At 39.2% G+C, this 18035-nt stretch overlaps 2 protein-coding genes across 4 annotated transcripts in view; one reads left to right on the top strand and one right to left on the bottom strand.

Moving 5' to 3' along the window:
- Positions 1 to 7857, bottom strand: part of WDR17 (WD repeat domain 17) — a 63477-nt gene extending 55620 nt beyond the window's left edge. The window contains exon 1 of one of the 3 annotated variants that reach the window (XM_061134581.1): positions 7785 to 7857. The gene's annotated coding sequence lies outside the window, so the exon portion shown is untranslated. The remainder of the gene's footprint in view (positions 1 to 7784) is intronic. The other 2 variants (XM_061134580.1, XM_061134579.1) reach the window with 2 other exon arrangements.
- Positions 7858 to 8074: 217 nt separating this feature from the next.
- The window catches only part of GPM6A (glycoprotein M6A), a 257112-nt gene continuing 247151 nt past the window's right edge, over positions 8075 to 18035 (top strand). Inside the window, exons 1-3 of the mRNA XM_061134614.1 lie at positions 8075 to 8149; positions 12737 to 12795; positions 15714 to 15806. The gene's annotated coding sequence lies outside the window, so the exon portion shown is untranslated. The remainder of the gene's footprint in view (positions 8150 to 12736; positions 12796 to 15713; positions 15807 to 18035) is intronic.

Genomic DNA, 18035 nt, shown 5'->3' with positions numbered 1-18035 from the left:
AGAAAAACATCTATTTCTGCTTTATTGACTATGCCAAAGACTTTGACTGTGTGGATCACAATAAACTGTGAAAAATTCTGAAAGAGATGGGAATACCAGACCACCTGACCTGCCTCTTGAGAAACCTGTATGCAGGTCAGGAAGCAACAGTTAGAACTGGACATGGGACAACAAACTGGTTCCAAATAGGAAAAGGAGTACGTCAAGGCTGTATACTGTCACCCTGCTCATTTAACTTAAATGCATCATAAGAAATGCTGGGCTGGAGGAAGCACAAGCTGGAATCAAGATTGCTGGGAGAAATATCAATAACCTCAGATATGCAGATGACACCACCCTTATGGCAGAAAGTGAAGAAGAACTAAAGAGCCTCTTGATGAAAGTAAAAGAGGAGAGTGAAAAAGTTGGCTTAAAGCTCAACATTCAGAAAACTAAGATCATGGCATCCGGTCCCGTCATTTCATGTCAAATAGATGAGCAAACAGTGGCTGACTTTATTTTTCGGGGCTCCAAAATCACTGCAAATGGTGACTGCAGCCAAGAAATTAAAAGATGCTTACTCCTTAGAAGGAAAGTTATGACCAACCTAGACAGCATATTGAAAAGCAGACACATTACTTTGTCAGAAAAGGTCTGTCTAGTCAAGGCTATGGTTTTTCCAGTAGTCATGTATGGATGTGAGAGGTGGACCATAAAGAAAGCTGAGCGCCAAAGAATTGATACTTTCGAACTGTGGTGCTTGAGAAGACTCTTGAGAGTCCCTTGGACTGCAAGGAGATCCAACCAGTCCATCCTAAAGGAAATCAGTCCTGGGTATTCATTGGAAGTACTGATACTGAAGCTGAAACTCCAATACTTTGGCCACCTGATGCGAAGAGCTGACTCGTTGGAAAAGACCCTGATGCTGGGAAAGATTGAGGGCAGGAGGAGAAGGGGACAACAGAGGATGAGATGGTTGGATGGCATCACCAACTCAATGGACATGGGTTTGGGTGGACTCCGGGAGTCGGTGATGGATAGGGAGGCCTGGCGTGCTGTGGTTCATGGGGCTGCAAAGAGTTGGACACGACTGAGCGACTGAACTGAACTTAATAGTAGGAAATGTATTAGTCCTTGGACTTATTTACATTTCCCAAAATTCTAATAATCATTTTTCAACCCATCCACTCATTCCACAAATACGTATTGAGCACCAAGCAGGTGCCAGGCAGGCACAGAAGATAGAGGACCCTGTACAATAGGCATGACTCCTGCCCTTCCATAGTTGATATTCTTAAGGAGGAAATCAGAATGAGCAAAACAAATACGTAAATGGTGACTATTACAAGGTAGTGTGTGGCTTGGAGAAAAAGAACGCAGGGAAAGAGCAAGACAGCTTCTGGAGATGAGCTGACACCATAAACTTTCAAAAGTTGGCGCAAGGAGGCCCCACTGCAGTAATGCTGAGCAAGATCTAAAGGAGAAGAGAAGACAGAATATGAAAGTCTCTGCTGGGAAAGCAGCAAAATCAGAGACTCTGAGACAAGAGCGTTCCTGGCAGGCTTGAGAGAGAGTCTGAATAGTCAATCAAAATATACAAAAATGTGGATTCAAAAGTCAGGGTCACAGATATACCACGATGCAGAAATTCAAGGTAGTTTTCTTGAAATCCTCTTTGTCCTCTTCAGAATTTTGTAAGTTTTTTAATAGAAATTTATTGCCTGTATTAATATAAAAACCCTAAAAGCATGTTAAAATTAGTTTTTAAAATCTAAATACACTGTATGCTCAGAGTTATGCAAAAAATTCTAATGAACACAGAGTCAATCTGTGCTCATTAGAAAACATTTGGAAATTGTAAAAAAAAAAAAAAAAAAAAAAAAAAACTGGAAGGTTTATTTTTTTTCAAGCAGCCATCAACCCACCAACTTGAGATCTTCCTCTGTCTAGTATACATAATTCTAAATGATCACTATTCTCACTGATAGGTACACCCACAGATTATCAAGGATAAATATAATTTTAAAGATCTCAAAATTGGTGCAACTTGAAGTGTGATTCTCAGGTCGCTTGCATCACAATTAACTGAGAAACCTGCTAAAAATGTAGGTTCCTAGATCACACTCTAAAGCTAGTAGATCAGAATCTTAGGATGGAGTCTGGAAACCTGCTTTTTTAGCATCGTTCCCAGATAAGCTATATACCACAGAACAGCTTGAGAACTACTTGCTCAGCTCAACAGTAAAGATATTTAGCAGATAAATTGCCTCTGCTATCTTCTACTGGCCAAGATTAATCTCTTCAATTTCAATCATTCCTAAACTTACCTTTCATGTGCTTGGCAGGGCAACCACATTATATCTAAGCATTGCCAACATATGTCAAATCCTGATGTTCTTAAAAGCTTAGATGATAAAATAGGTCACAAGTACAGTATTAACCTACGTTAAAATCCGGGATTAGATGGCAAATAGAAAAGAACAAGGCCATTATGGTTGTTGTAGTTTGGACTCAGAATGACCACTATACCACTATGAATTCCCACTTGATCAGCCAAACACAGAATTACATGTAATACCAAGAAGACCAAGACACTGATTCAGAGATGTGGCAATGTGAATGCAGTTACTTCATCATCCATCTATATACTTAATCTATTGTTCATCTAGATATTTATTTTTATATTTTCCTACATTTAACCACCAAAGTCAATGATTATGAATGAAATTAGACTTTCCAGGTTGCTTCAAGGATTACAGAATGTCTTGAGCTGCAATGAAGAAACGAGTTTTAGTTTGATCAGAGGCCTAATCCACTTTTCTTGAACAAGGGTCACTTATATACTTCAATTAACCATTTTGAGAAGCTCAGCCAAAGAGAAATAGAGGAGTGAAATAACGTACTTTCACCCATAAACCAAGAAGAGGTAAATATTTCACTGAAAGAGACATTATGAAAGTAAACATGTAAATACTCATCACAAAAAGATACAGGATTATTTTTATAATGTGTCTGTGTGCTAAGTCACGTCTGACTCTTTGCAACCCCACTGACTGTAGCCTGCCAGGCTCCTCTGTCCATGGAATTCTTCAGCCAAGAGTAAGAGTGCAGGCTGACACTTCCTTCTCCAGGGGATCTTCCCAACCCAGGGATTGAACCTGTATCTCCTACATCTTCTGCATTGGAAGGCAGATTCTTTACCACTGCACCACCAAGAAATACGGTATTGCAAAAATAAGTATTTTTATAAACATGCTCATTTCTCACGAAGGAAGATCTGAGAAGCTATGGCAGGAATCATTCTGTAAACCTGAGGATTCCTGTCCCCCTTCTAGTTAATCTGCTTTGTAACCTGGATTTTGTATATGAGATTTTAAAGTAGGGTGGGCCTTTATGCTTATCTGTCTGTGAGAATCAGGGTACTCATTTGGCAGAAATAGTCAGTTACACTGAAATTTTTACGTTCTGGTCAAAGGTATTAAAATTTATTTTTGGCATGTATTGAGAAAAACCATCAAAGGAAATCAAATGGATTAAAAGCTTTCAAGCTTTAAGATGAAAAGAAATCGCTCATACATAGTCACTAAATCCAAAATTGCATTTTTAATATGTGCATCCTTACATTGATAGGAGGCCAGAAATAAATCCTAACATTTAGGAAGTGAAGAGTTGTATCAGCTCAGGCAGGGCTGATACTTACATGAGACAGACTGCTAATCCAGTCAATAGGCCACCTGTCAAAAACTAGACTCTTAGCCGACATAAAATCCCCACAAAGATAAACCACTGTCATTAATGATGAAAGTGAGATATTATGTTCCGAAAGCTACTATTGAAAAATAGATGTTTATGAAACATACGCACAACTGTATTTTCAGGAATGAATTCAATTACTTAGTAGTTCAAGGAAAGTCTTAACAGTGGAGTCACTGTGAACACCACCAGCCCTAGAGGAGGTCAGGTCCAAGGGCATGATGTACCTTCCAAAATACTTCTCAAGTGCTACTTTGAATGACAATCACTTAAGACTCCTGTGAACACTGATTCTGGGGGCTGTCTCTGATATCTGACTTAGTAGGGCCACAGCCTGGAGATGTGCATTTCTGACAAGTTCCCAAGAGATGCTGCCGCTGCTGGTCTAAACTACATGCCCAGTATCACCATTCTAGATGGCCTCTGATACCAAAAGGGCAGAGAGTCTAGAAAATAAATGCGTCCAGCTTCAAAATCTCACCCAATGATAAACATAATCCAGGCTTCAGATATAACCTCCAGAAGCTTCTCATTTCTATCACTCAATTGTAGATGTGATGGCTACATACACTCAAATCTCACTGGGGTACATTAGGATAAGGAATTTATAAGACAACTGGACCCCTCCCCAGTCACAGAAGACTTTGAAGAAAAACTTAAATCATATTAATGATTAGATCAAAAAATTCTACAGATTAGGGGAAAACACTTTTTAACTAATATTTTAAGCAAACTTTCTATATGAGGAGACCAAACACATATAATTTGTTCATTATGTACAATAATCATTTAAGGGTACAAAAATTATCTAAATCTTAGTCAAACTTATGAAATACTTGAAATAAAAGAGAAAATGAAGTTGGTGATATATTTTTATACCTCTTTGGGGAGCAGCACAGTGCTGAGTGTTAGAGCCTGAGATGGTAGACCAGCTCCCCCTCGAAATTTTCCCAGTTTTGAGCAACTTAATTTTTATGTGCTGAGTGACCCCATCTACAAAATAATGGTGCTAATTTGACTGGTCTCTAAGAAAGCTTCTAGCTTACATTCAGAAGTGACCCCTCCAAACCTGCTACCATGTTTACCTTAAAAATAAAATGTGTATGACTCCTTTCATTAAGACTTATGCAAAATGTTTTATCTTAATGGGGTCAAAGTTAAGTACTGCTTATTCCTTATTAAGGGATTTTGCAGGTGGCTCAGTGGTAAAGAATCCACCCGCCAACATACGAGACACAAGAGATGCAGGTTCGATCCCTGGGCTGGGAAGATCCCTTAGAGAAGGAAATAACAAACTACTCCAGTATTCTTGTCTGGAAAATCCCATGGACAGAGGAGCCTGGCCGGCTACAGTCCATGGGTTTGCAAAGAGTCAGGCACAACTTAGCAACTAAACAACAACTTCTTAACCAACTATTCAATTTTTCAGGACTCCACATGGAGATGTGATACTGGAAAATGAAGTTTTTCCAACAGTACATCAAATATGAGTGCTCAATAATGAGAGCTATTTTCTACTTTCCAATTTCAAAGCAAGTTTTTTTGTGTGTGTATGAGATATGAAACTGAACTTATTAAACGTAATTACAAATGAGTCTGTATGGGATACTGGCCCATGCTCCTAACTTAAACAGTTTGGAAGAAAACAAGAATCTGGGCATAAGGAAAATTATTTAAGACCTCTTTTATAAGTTATCCGTGTCTGGGCATTCAAATTTAGAAACCAAATTCTGAATGTTGTAGCATCCTCATAAAAGCACGGAAAAATATTTCTTGCATCTTCTGATAAGAGCCTTTCTGAACATGACAATTATCATTTATCCCTCTAATAGCAAATAACACTGATGAATTATCTCCTATGATCTTATTGTGTAAGATTTGTATTCCTGTTTCTGTGACATGTGTATTTCTTGAATTAGAATATAGAATTCCAGTGCTTTAGGAGATAATCAGGCTACTAAAATCAATGTTGTTAGTACATGTAAAGTAATAGAAAGCAAGACTTTTATCATTATTTTCTAAAAAGATTACCTCACTCAAGTAGCTGATAATGTGACATCTAGATGCATGTGCCACCTGTGGCTCCAACTTCAGGTTGCCTTTTTTTGTTGTTCACAAAGTCTAGCCTATTTCAAGTTCTATCTCTCTAGTCACTGAGATCAAGTAACACCAGCCTGAATCTTGTCTCCTCATGCAACAGCCCATGTTTTACCACAAGAATCTTAGAAATTTTTCAAGTCAATCATGAAGGGATTTTTTTTTTTCTTTCACTATACAATGGCATTGACCAAAGTTGATCACTGTATTTTTCTACCAATTTTTATAACTGAAGTTACAAGTTCTTCTTGAACATTTAAGTAACCTCAAGGAAGAGAAAGGTTTTCCTTTAGGGTTTGTTTCTCTGCAGAGTAAATTCTTTGGGGAATTTCTCAGATTCTCTCCAGGTATCCATATCTAACTTCTTGCTCATAAATCTCCAAGGAATAGTCTCATCAACAATGAGAGAATAACCTTCATGTGACTGTCACAGAACATCACATGGTCTTGGATGTTGAAAAATGCCAGCCATTTAGTCTAATATACGTTTCAGTTAGTAAGTTATTAAGAAATCCCTCTCGATCTCCTAATATGATTTTCCATGGATTAAAATCTTCTCAGTAAGATTTCTGTTCCTGAAGAAACACTAGAAACAACATACATGACTTCATTTTAAAAGCTAAATGGAATAGATGTACAAAATAGAAGCAGAGATAATTCAGCAACTGCATAAAGTAGTAGCAATGTTTGTATACACATCATTGCCATGAATGGCTGGGTAAACATATTATTCAGCAATCTGGTAAACTGTTACCTTTCTTGTTTATTAGGTCTGACTTCAAATAAATTCTGGAATGCAGGGAAAAAATGTGAATCTTTTGAAACTGAATTTCATTTTAGTCTTCACTATAGCATTTAGGCAAGTAAAATCAGGTAGTCTTGAGAATTTGCACATATTTTACTAATAGTGACAATCTCATCACTCATGTTGGACTTCTAGTATCTATTTGGGCAAAAGAAACAAACAAAAATAAATAAATAAAACTGTTCCTACTCTTTTCTGAGTAATATAAAAACTGCTGTGCCTCATCCTTATCCAGGTTAAGGGTTTCAAGGTAGAGTATAGAAAACAACAAAAACACTTTAGCCCTGGTAGTCCATCTACTGAGAGCAGAGAAATTTAAAAACATCATTTTCTAAACTAATCTGTCTTTCTGATATATAAAATTATTATGTGACTAGTGGATAACAAAAGTTTTAAGTACATCAATAATTATTTTAAAAGAATGATGAGTTTTTCTGAAGGGTACTTCTGAAAGACTCAGACATTGACAGACTTAGAAATGTAATCTCTCTCTTTAAATCACTGTTGGAGACTTTTAAATAAATAAATATATATACATATGTGTTTATATGAAAGTTACAAAGAAGTGTGATTTATTTTTGATACATGACCCAAGTTATCACTAAATTTCATTCAAATCAAATGCTTTTAATTAATATAGTAAAGAAAAAGTCATTTATATGTATATAAACTATATTTTTAATACAGTAAAAAGTTTCAGAAATTTGTTACTTTCTGAAAAACAGGAAAGATTATATTTTATGATTTACTTAAGACATCCTATGCCTCTGACATTCAATGCTATTTTTCTAAAACACATTTCCTTCCGACTCAAAGACTTCTTGGTACAACCTGTATATGAAGACATCCTCAAAGGGGAGCTTACACAAGTGCCCGCGGACACAGCCATGAGAGCTCCAATCTAGAGCTAGATGCACACAGACCGAACCAGCTTAAAACATGAAATCAAGACAAGCAGCCTTGGCAGGGGCTGTTCAAGAGACTCACACCTGGTGAGCGGTGCCGACTCCCGGGGCATCAACGCGCGCGAAGCCCTGCAGAGCGCGCGCACGGCCCCGCGCCCCTCCCGCGACGCCACGCTGTCCGACGGCTGCTCCCCTGCAGCCCGCGCCCTCCCGGGCCCCTCGCCCGGCGGCCTGCCGCTGCTTACCTGGCAGAGGCGGCGACCACGGAGGCGGCGGACGGCGCAAGGTGCCGAGGCCCGCGCGGCGGCTGCGCGAGCGCGGCGCCCGGACCCGCCCCGCCGCGCCCTCCTCTCGGGAGCCGCGGGCTCCGGGGCGGGGCGGGCTCCGGGGCGGGGCGGGCTCCGGGGCGGGGCGGGCTCCGGGGCGGGGCGGGCTCCGAGGGCCGGGGAGGCGGGCGCCGCGGGCCGGGCCCCACGTGACCCGCACGCCGGCCGCTGATTGGAGGGCCGGGGGCGCGGCGGGGGCTGCTGACTCCCGGAGACCAGGCTCCTGGAGGTGGTTACCTGGCAACCCAGAGTCGGCTCTGAAGACCGGATTCCTGGAGTTTGTGGTGAGGCTGAAAGTGGGGGAAGAAGCAGTGAGCCACCGGCGTTCTCACCCCCTAACACACATAGCTGCTGCTGCTGCTAAGTCGGTTCAGTCGCGTCCGACTCTGTGCGACCCCCATGGACGGCAGCCCACCAGGCTCCTCCGTCCATGGGATTTTCCAGGCAAGGGTACGGGAGTGGGTTACCATTGCCTTCTCCTAACACACATAGTCTTCTCATAATACATATGGAGCCTTCACCTTCTAGGAAAATGAGTCAAATATGCCATGAATAAGTCGCCTCACCTCCTTGAAGAGCCTGGGCTTCCTTGAGCTGAGCCTCCTTCAGAGGCTGTGAGTTGAATCCATCACCCGGAATGTGAATACAGAATACTGTCTCTTTGGCACTTCGTTGTTGTCTGATTAGGCTCAAGAAGCTCTGTGCAGGACCCCTATGAAAGCTATTTGTCACTCTTAGTGGGTTTGTGTGTAATTAATTTGAAGGGAAGTGAAGTCGCTCAGTCGTGTCCGACTCTTTGCGACTCCATGGACTGTAGCCTACCAGGATCCTCAGTCTGTGGGATTTTCCAGGCAAGAATACTGCAGTGGGTTGCCATTTAACATTTTCCTAGTGCAATCTGGTTGAATGGAAATGGTACTGTCATTTACATTTCCTTCTTAGTATCTCTGAAATCTCTTCATTGCTAATGTCCTTTATCAAACACACAGGAGAAAATAAGCCTTCAGATACTCGGAATGAAGTGTGTTTAATAACACATTGAGTTTTCACTATATGTCAGACTCTGAATAGTTAATAAATTAATGGTTTACTCCAACCAAGCAACCAGGGACATTCATTCCCTAGACTTAATCCTGACCCTCTTATGCCATAGACTTTTTTCTTCCAAAGTATTCTGCGTAGTCTGTTACCTACCACGGCACTTAACATTCTATTTTACAAATTAAAATTGGCTTAAAAGTTACCTCTCCACATAGACAAGCTTTTCAAAAGCTAGAATCAGTTCTTACCGGTCTGTTCCCTTCATTCTAACAAATAGCAGATCTTCAATAAATGTTGGCTCAATGGATGGATAAACAAATAAATAAGCACATACTCTACCAGAGAAAATAGAGGACAATGCCTAAGTATATTTGATGTGTTAAGTCCTAAAATGGGGTTATGTAAAAGTTCTGTGAGATAATTTCAGATGAAGGAAGGAGAAAGTTTTTTTTCATTGTTTTCAGAGAAACTTTCAATAAGTGATATTTTGGACAGGAATTTAAGAACCAAATAGACTTTACCTGTTGGAAAAAATGACTGAACATACTGTGCAGCAGGAACAGCATGGCCAAAAACAAAATGGGTAAAAGCCTGACTGATGTAACTAATTTTGGCTTGTTTGCATTCTCTGGAGGAGGTGAAGGTAGATATGTAAAGATAGGAGGGGAGAGAGAAATTGGTAAAAGATTAAACTGAGAAAATTGGAAAACTACATTGAAAAGACATTGAACACCCAAATTAGGTTAGACCTTAACCTCTAAAACCAGAGCGTTTCCTTGAGAAAAATTACCTTCGAAATGAGGGTAGTAACTTTGGCCACCTCATGCAAAGAGTTGACTCATTGGAATAGACCCTGATGCTGGGAGGGATTGGGGGCAGGAGGAGAAGGGGACGACAGAGGATGAGATGGCTGGATGGCATCACCGACTCAATGGACATGAGTTTGAGTAAACTCTGGGAGTTGGTGATGGACAGGGAGGCCTGGCGTGCTGCAATTCATGGGGTCGCAAAGAGTCGGACACGACTGAGCAACTGAACTGAACTGAACTGAAGGGTGCAGAGAAATGAAAAGCATGATGAATTAGGGAAAAGATACAGATGGCCTGAATTAAGACCATGAAAATAAGAATGCTAAAGAGGGGAGATGGAAAGAAACATTTCTGGGAAAACAGACTGTCATTTTCATTTATGACAGATATTTGCTTGCTACAGTGTCAACAATAAGCACAAAGAGAAGAAGTTGTCAAAAAAGACACAATGACTAGCTTGGTCCATTGGTTGAATAAAAATATATTTTACATCTAAATAATTTGTTCATAATTGTTTCAGCTCTCCAGTTAAAAATCGGAAACCAAATGGGACATGAGAAATTATCTGGTTGTGCACTCAGAATTTAGAGATGAAGGTCATGGGGCCTGGAAAATATTAGAATTTGTCAAGATCCTACAGCTATATTATTAATAGTAGCAGAACTGATATCATGATCCCAGACACCCTACTCAGTACTCTTCTCCCTTTCCTATGATTTTGTTTGTAAGTCTTGAAAGAGAGGTTTAAACAGTCATAGGTATAATTAGATCCAGAACTCAAAGAAATAGTATAACCTAATTTCTAAGGAAAACATCTTTTTACGGTGGTTTTCATTCTTTTATTCAACAAATATTTAATGCAATGCTCTCTTCTCACAATCCAAAAAGCTGTCAGTCATTCAGACTGACTGACAGTTTCAGGGCAGTCATTGGGTCTTAACTAGCAGAGTAATTTAGGGAATCTATTGATTCCAGCCAGTATGTCTTAATGGCTAAACATGTTCTATGAGAGTATTGGCTTTGGAAAGGTTTTCAAGGCCATTTACTGTGGCAAGTGCATTTTTAGTCAATATTCTAAATTAATGTGAAGAAATTCCTTAACTTAAATTTTAGGAAAATTTATATTAAAGGGCTTTAGTTTCACCTAAGTGAAAAGCCTTCTCATACTATTTTTAATGTAAAAAATAGTAAGAAAATAGACATAAACATGACAAAGAAAAAAACTGATCAAACTGTAGAGACTGAACTACTTAGAAGCTTCCTGTGTGTAAAAACACTGACTGAAGCCAGATGGCACTGGCTTGAGACAGACAGTTGTCACGGTTTTCAGGGTTTTAGAAACCCATTGTTGTACACAGCTCTTATTAAAATTAATGATATAAATTTATAATTTTAAAGTGTTAACTAAAAACAAATACTCAAAACTCATCACTTTCTAATTATTTTTATTATTTTATCTGTGTCTAATCTATTGAGGTTATTTATGTCTATTATGCCTATTTATGTCTATGCCTGCATGGAAAATACTATATAATATATATAATATGTAATATTATAATACTGTATAATATTTCTTCCTGGTACATCATTCCATGATGGGATATTGTACTTGAAATTGGCCAAAATCAGTGTGTTTACAACTCCCAAATCAGCAAATGATGCAAATCAGGGCAGGATTCATGGTTCTGTTGACTGTCTAGACCTGTGCTGTCTATTAAAGTAGCCACTAGCAACATGTGGACTTTTTAATTAGTTAAAATTTAAAAAGAATGAAAAGTATTGTTCCTCAGTTGCAGTAGGCCCATTTCAAGTGCTCAGTAGGCAGTGATGTTTGCTAGAAACCATTGCAATACTTTAAAGCAATTATCTGTCAATTACAAATAAATAAATAAAATAGCCAGTGTAGTTAAGTGACTTCTGTATTAAACAGCACATATAAAGGGCATCTTCATCATCTTCTTCATTGTCACAGAAAGTCCTCTTGGTAAGTGTTGGTTTATTTCCAGAGTCAAAAAATTGTTTCTGAAAAGAGCCATATGGTAGATATTTTAGGCTTTGAGAACCATGCAGCCTCCATCTCAACTACTCAATTGTGTTGAAAGCAATCAGATAAGACTTAAATAAATAGGTGTGGCCATGTCCCCCATAAACTTATTTACAAAAACAAGCTATATTTGACCTACAGGTTATTTGTCAATCTCTGGTATGAACTTCAGGAAATGATGGCGATAATATTAATAATGCAATTCAACTGTAAACTGGAATGTGTCTGTCATTATCACAATAGAATAGCACAAAAAATTGAGGCATTCTCCTTCTAAAATTCAAAAACTATTATCCAATACTGCAAAGAACTTGGTAAAGTCAATGACAAGAAGCCTTCTTTGTTTTGCTTTTGACTCATTAACAGGAAAATATCAATCAGTTCTAAAGCAATGTTTATTTGCCTATTGCAACTGTGATTTAGCTACAAATATAAGAGTTTGGCAAAAATTATGAAAGAATTACGTGAAAATCAATTAGCTACACGGAATGTAAAATAAAAATATTGTATTATTATGTGTAAATTGCATGCAACACAGCCTTTATCTCAGAAAAATCTGTAATTAACTTGTGTACCTGTATATGTACACATTGTTTTATTCAGAGAACTTGTTGTTAAATATTCATTAGCATGTCACTAAAAAGTACTTGGTGGTGGATTAGCCCCTAAGCCGTGTCCAACTCTTGGTGACCCCATGGACTGTATCCCACCAGGCTCCTCTGTCCATGGAATTCTCCAGGCAAGAATACTGGAGTGGGTAGCCATTTCCTTCTCCAGGGGACCTTCCTGACCCAGGAATCAAACCCAGGTCTCCTGCATTGCAAGCGGATTCTTTACCAACTGAGCCACCAGGAAAGCCCTAAAAAAGTTCTTAAATGTGTCTAAAACTGTGACACAGTGTGCATTATGATTCTCGGTGTTTCTAAAGCCATCAGTCTACGCACCCATTGATTTGTCTTTCTATTTATCTATCATAGGCTTGAAAATGTGCCACTCATCTCCAGCTGTGGGAAACACCAAAGACAGATGACCCCAGGTACTGTGCTCAGAATCCACCACTACTGTGTCTTGCCAAAACCACTCTTTTATAGTATGTCAATTTTCTCTCAGTCAGTCAGTTAGTTCAGTTCAGTCGCTCAGTCATGTCCGACTCTTTGCGACCCCATGAGTTGCAGCACGCCAGGCCTCCCTGTCTATCACAAACCCCCGAAGTCTACTCAAACTCATGCCCATCAAGTCAGTGATGCCATCCAGCCATCTCATCCTCTGTCGTCCCCTTCTCCTCCTGCCCCCAATCCCTCCCAGCATCAGGGTCTTTTCCAAAGAGTCAACTCTTTGCATGAGGTGGCCAAAGTATTGGAGTTTCAGCTTCAGCATCAATCCTTCCAATGAACACCAGGACTTATCTCCTTCAGGATGGACTGGTTGGATCTTCTTGCAGTCCAAGGGACTTTCAAGAGTCTTCTCCAGCATCACAGTTCAAAAGCATCAATTTTTCGGCGCTCAGCTTTCTTCACAGTCCAACTCTCACATCCATACATGACCACTGGAAAAACCATAGCCTTGACCAGACGGACCTTTGTTGGCAAAGTAATGTCTCTGCTTTTTAATATGCTATCTAGGTTGGTCATAACTTTCCTTCCAAGGAGTAAGCATCTTTTAAATTCATGGCTGCAGTCACCATCTGCAGTGATTTTGGAGCCCAAAAAGATAAAGTCTGACACTGTGTCCACTGTCTCCCATCTATTTCCCATGAGCTGATGGGACCAGATGCCATGATCTTAGTTTTCTGAATGTTAAGCTTTAAGCCAACTTTTTCACTCTCCTCTTTCACTTTCATCAACAGGCTCTTTAGTTCCTCTTCACTTTCTGCCATAAGGGTGGTGTCATCTGCATATCTGAGGTTATTGATATTTCTCCCAGCAATCTTGATTCCAACTTGTGCTTCCTCCAGCCCAGCGTTTCTCTCAGTAGTAATTGTTTAACTTTGGCACTTGACTAATTGTCTCCAGCTAGAGAGAAAGAAAATTATGTGAATACATTTTTTATTTTAAATGGAAGATTCTATTTGAATGTATATTTGCAGTGAATATTGGGGCTTCCCTGGTGGCTCAGTCAGTAAAGAATCCGCCTGCAATGCAGGAGACCTGGGTTTGATCCCTGGGTTGGGAAGATCCTCTGGAGGAGGGCATGGCAACCCACTTCAGTATTCTTGCCTGGAGAATCCCATGGACAGAGAAGCCTGACAGGCTGTAGTCCATGGGGTCTCAAAGAGTCGGACATGACTGAACGACTAAGCACAATAGCAACATAGGCAAAATTATTCTTGTTTATTTGGACATCCACCTGAGTTTATACCCTTAATTTTACCCCGCTCCTCTTAAATAATAATATGTTTTCAACTTATTATATTCCAAACGGAAACATTTTTTGGTGTAAGATACAGACAAATTTTATCTGAGATAGGTATTGTACGTGCATGCGTGCTAAGTTGCTTTAGTCATATCTGACTCTTTGTGACCCTATGGACTGTAGCCCCCAGTATCCTCTGTCCATGGGGATTCTCCAGGCAAGAATACTGAAGTGGGTTGCCCTCCTCCAGGGGTTCTTCCTGACCCAGGGATTGACCCTGCGTCTCTTATGCCTCTTGCATTGGCAGGCAGATTCTTTACCACCTGGGAAGCCTGAGATACATGTTATAACGCACTAATTCTAAAATTCTCTAATATGGGCATTCTATTCCTGTATATGTGTTTTATATACATATAAATGTGTTTTTATATACATATAAATGTGTTTTATATACATATAAATGTGTTTTATATGTATATAAAACTGCCTATGTATTGAAATAGAAGTTATCCAAGCTTTTTAAAGAGCCTTGAAGAACTGTATATGATAGACTGAGACAGCGCAACAGGCTACGCTGAGTGAAACTAAAGCAAGATGCAGCCTTTTGGCTAGGGAACACATGCCTTGGATTGTTTTGCTGTGAAAACAAGACAAGATGTTGTTGCTATGAATGAGAGTCCCGCATGAAGCAATTTGCTGAAAACATCTCGGGAGGCTTTGGGCCCCTAAGACAAAGCGTTTTGTTCTAGGGATGACTGCCAACAATTTATCTTTAATCCACAATTTTAGTATTTTAGTGACACCAGGTTGAAGAGGATAGTCATTTCTCACTTGTTTTTAAAATGCTTAAGATCATCAGCAAGAAGTTAAAATCTAGCATTTAAAAACCTTGTTCAGCGCATGGCCAAATTTCCTTTGGCTGTGTTTTCTGAGAGCAGTCGTAAAATTAAACCTGAGAGAATGACTTCTGAGTCACTGTGTTTCTAATCATAGCGATCTTGCTGAAAGAAAGAAAAAGAAAAATCTTAAATATATATTTTATGAAATATGAACACAATATATGTTGCATTGTGTTTTTCCAGATGCCAGATTTATAAATTGATTGATTTTATGGCCTAAAATAAGGAGCAAAACAGTTTAATAATAAGTATGTCCTTTTTTTTTTTTTTTTTTTGGCATGTTGTTTTTCTATACTCCTTTGTCCCTATGAACCTTTTTTGTCGCCAGGGTCTGATTTTGAGAAAGACAATTTTTCCACAGACTTAGGGTGAAGGGAATGGTTTCAGGTTGATTCAAGTGCATTATATTAACTGTATACTTTATTTCTAATCTAATGCTGCCACTGATCTAATAGGAGGTACATGACCTGGATGTTGGGGACCCCTGCTCTGTGTCACTCTGGCTCCACAACTGTATTATAGTTTTGGACTTTTTAGAGGTGAAAGAGGAGTAAGAAAGCAATGGATCCACATTCTGTTCTGGAGGAGTTATACTGAAAAAATTTTTTTCTCAAAAGGAAAGTGTGGCCAAAGTAATTCAGTAAATAAGCAAGTCAGTCTTACATGTCTATTAAGCGCGTTTCTTGTTGTTGTTGTTGTCCAGTCACCAAGCTGTGTTCAACTCTTTGAGACCCCATGGACCGCAGCATCCCAGGCTTCCCCGTCCATCACCATCTCCCAGGGTTTGATTAAGCAGGTTAGTGGACATCTAATATTTGCCACTTACTTAAATTGTTCTGTGAAATGAATGTTCAGAATTTTTAATTTATGGTTGATAAATTAATACTTAAGAAGATGCTTATAATTAGCTTTTCAAGACTTTGTGTTGCATAACGCTTTATTTTCATGTTGAAACTTAGAGAGTGATCATGAGGCAAGATCCTTAGGGATTAATTTGTAAGTATTCTCAAATGCTTTAATCGCCTGAGCATTTTAGTATCATTTCTTTTGGTATACAAATGGATTTTTCCCTCTCGTTCATGAAAACACAATTAAATTTTGAAAAGTATGTTGTTCAATCACATGCCATTTCACCAGTTACAGGCATTTTACCTGTATAGGAAGGAACCAGGTAGATGTTATAACCAGTTCAAAAAAATTTCAAAACTTCACAAATGCATATGATGTGTAAAGGAATATTGAAATGAATTTCAAATGCAAGCAAAAATTGTCTTTGTGGGGAAAGAGGAGCAAGTTAATTGAAACTTTATCAGACGGAACAGTATTTACATTATCTGTTACCTGCAATTTAGAAGAGTAAAGCAGCTCAAAATGATGAGTAGGATTGGATTCAAACTGGACCGTCAGAAGGATGCGTGATACTCAGTGCGTGAATTTCCACTGGCCTTTCAACAGCTGTGCTGGTGATATTTGGGGATCTAGCTTTGGCTCCATAGTGTACTCATTGAGGTGAAGAGCTGTAGACTTTAAATTTAATCAACATGACTGATTCCTAACAAACACCACGTGCAGCTTCACAGGGGAAAAAAGATAATCTCAAGGAATGAGTAGAAATGAAGTAGTATTTAAGGCTTAGCTTAAAATAGCATACGCATTGGCACAATTGTAAACTAGGATTATCTAATAGCTTTCAAGGCTCCAAAAGAGCATCTTAGTCTATCTACTCGCCAATGTTTTTCCCAAATCTTTATTGTCATATTTACCGTTGTTCATAGCTGAGATTATTTTTGTGGCAGTAACAGATGGAGCGTGTTATGATTATAATGGGACAAGTGTTAACCTCTGAATAGTGAAAAATCCTGGTGATTTTTTCTTTGGTTAAGGTACGGAGTTTCTGACATTATCTGGAAGAGCGTATAGACTGTTTTAACAGGGCAATGCTAATTTTTCTAATAATGTCTAAGTGACAATTTTGAGTCGCCACTAGGTGGCACTACTGTACCCTTAGACAGCGAGGCAGTTGATCCCTCTTCTGTCTGGGAGGCAATGCAAGTTCCCTCCGGCCAGGCTCCATTCCTAGTTTCTTCTCCTGGTCCTGTTTGCTCACTCGTTAAGTTTCACTCCAAGCAACAATCAGATACAACTTTGTTGCTTATTCAGCCCTGAAAATCCACTCTCTGGATTGAAAGATATGTATGTTTACTGGAAATTTACAATTTCACCCATGAATACATTTCTGTAAGCCCTGAGCCTGTAACTCCTCCATCCCTCTTCTGTGCTTTAACAAGAGAAAAAGCTCAGTTCACAGAGCAGTGAAACATGAAAAGAAACACAATTATTGTTGTGAACAAGCAAGTGCAGCAACATAAATAAGATATTCCAAACCTTTTCACTGCCTGAGACTTATTAGTAAATGCTGCTCCTTTGACATTGGGTTTCCATGTTCATCATGACTGTCATGTCAAAAATTGTATTATTTCGTAAATGTTTTAATGAAGTGAAAGGGCATCTAAGAATATTAGGAACCATAAAACACTTCAATTCTATCTCCGCGATTAAAAAAAAATGCAGATCTAATTTATTTCATATAACTAAAAGGACTAAAAATTCTCCACTGACTCTGCTCCAGGGTTCATATGAGCACATGCCTAGCATCCTTGCTGACTCACCTCTGGGAGTCCTCGTTTTCTCCTTGCTTTCCTGTCCCGACCCCAATCCTTAGAATCTTAGTTACTGTAAAGGAAAGACTGATCCTTGACCTTCTGGAGTTCTTTTTTGCTCAGAGGAGACAGTGATGTGAATAAAAGTGCTTGCATTTTTTTGAAGACTTTGCCCTCCATTTATATGTCTGTCTAGCTTTTATACGTCTGTCTTCCTCTCTGTTCCCTGGTTTGTTGAAGACTTTAGCTTCCAGCACAAGGTCTTCCTCTCTAGTCCTGCTTCTGGTCAGAGAGGTCAGCATCTTTCCAGGTGACCCATCAGCAATCAGGCCTCTCAGCCCATCACATTCACCTACAGCCTTGTG

The sequence above is a fragment of the Dama dama genome, chromosome 32 (genome assembly GCF_033118175.1).
Source record: "Dama dama isolate Ldn47 chromosome 32, ASM3311817v1, whole genome shotgun sequence".
Taxonomy (NCBI): domain Eukaryota; kingdom Metazoa; phylum Chordata; class Mammalia; order Artiodactyla; family Cervidae; genus Dama; species Dama dama.
This window is presented reverse-complemented; position numbering and strand designations above follow the sequence as displayed.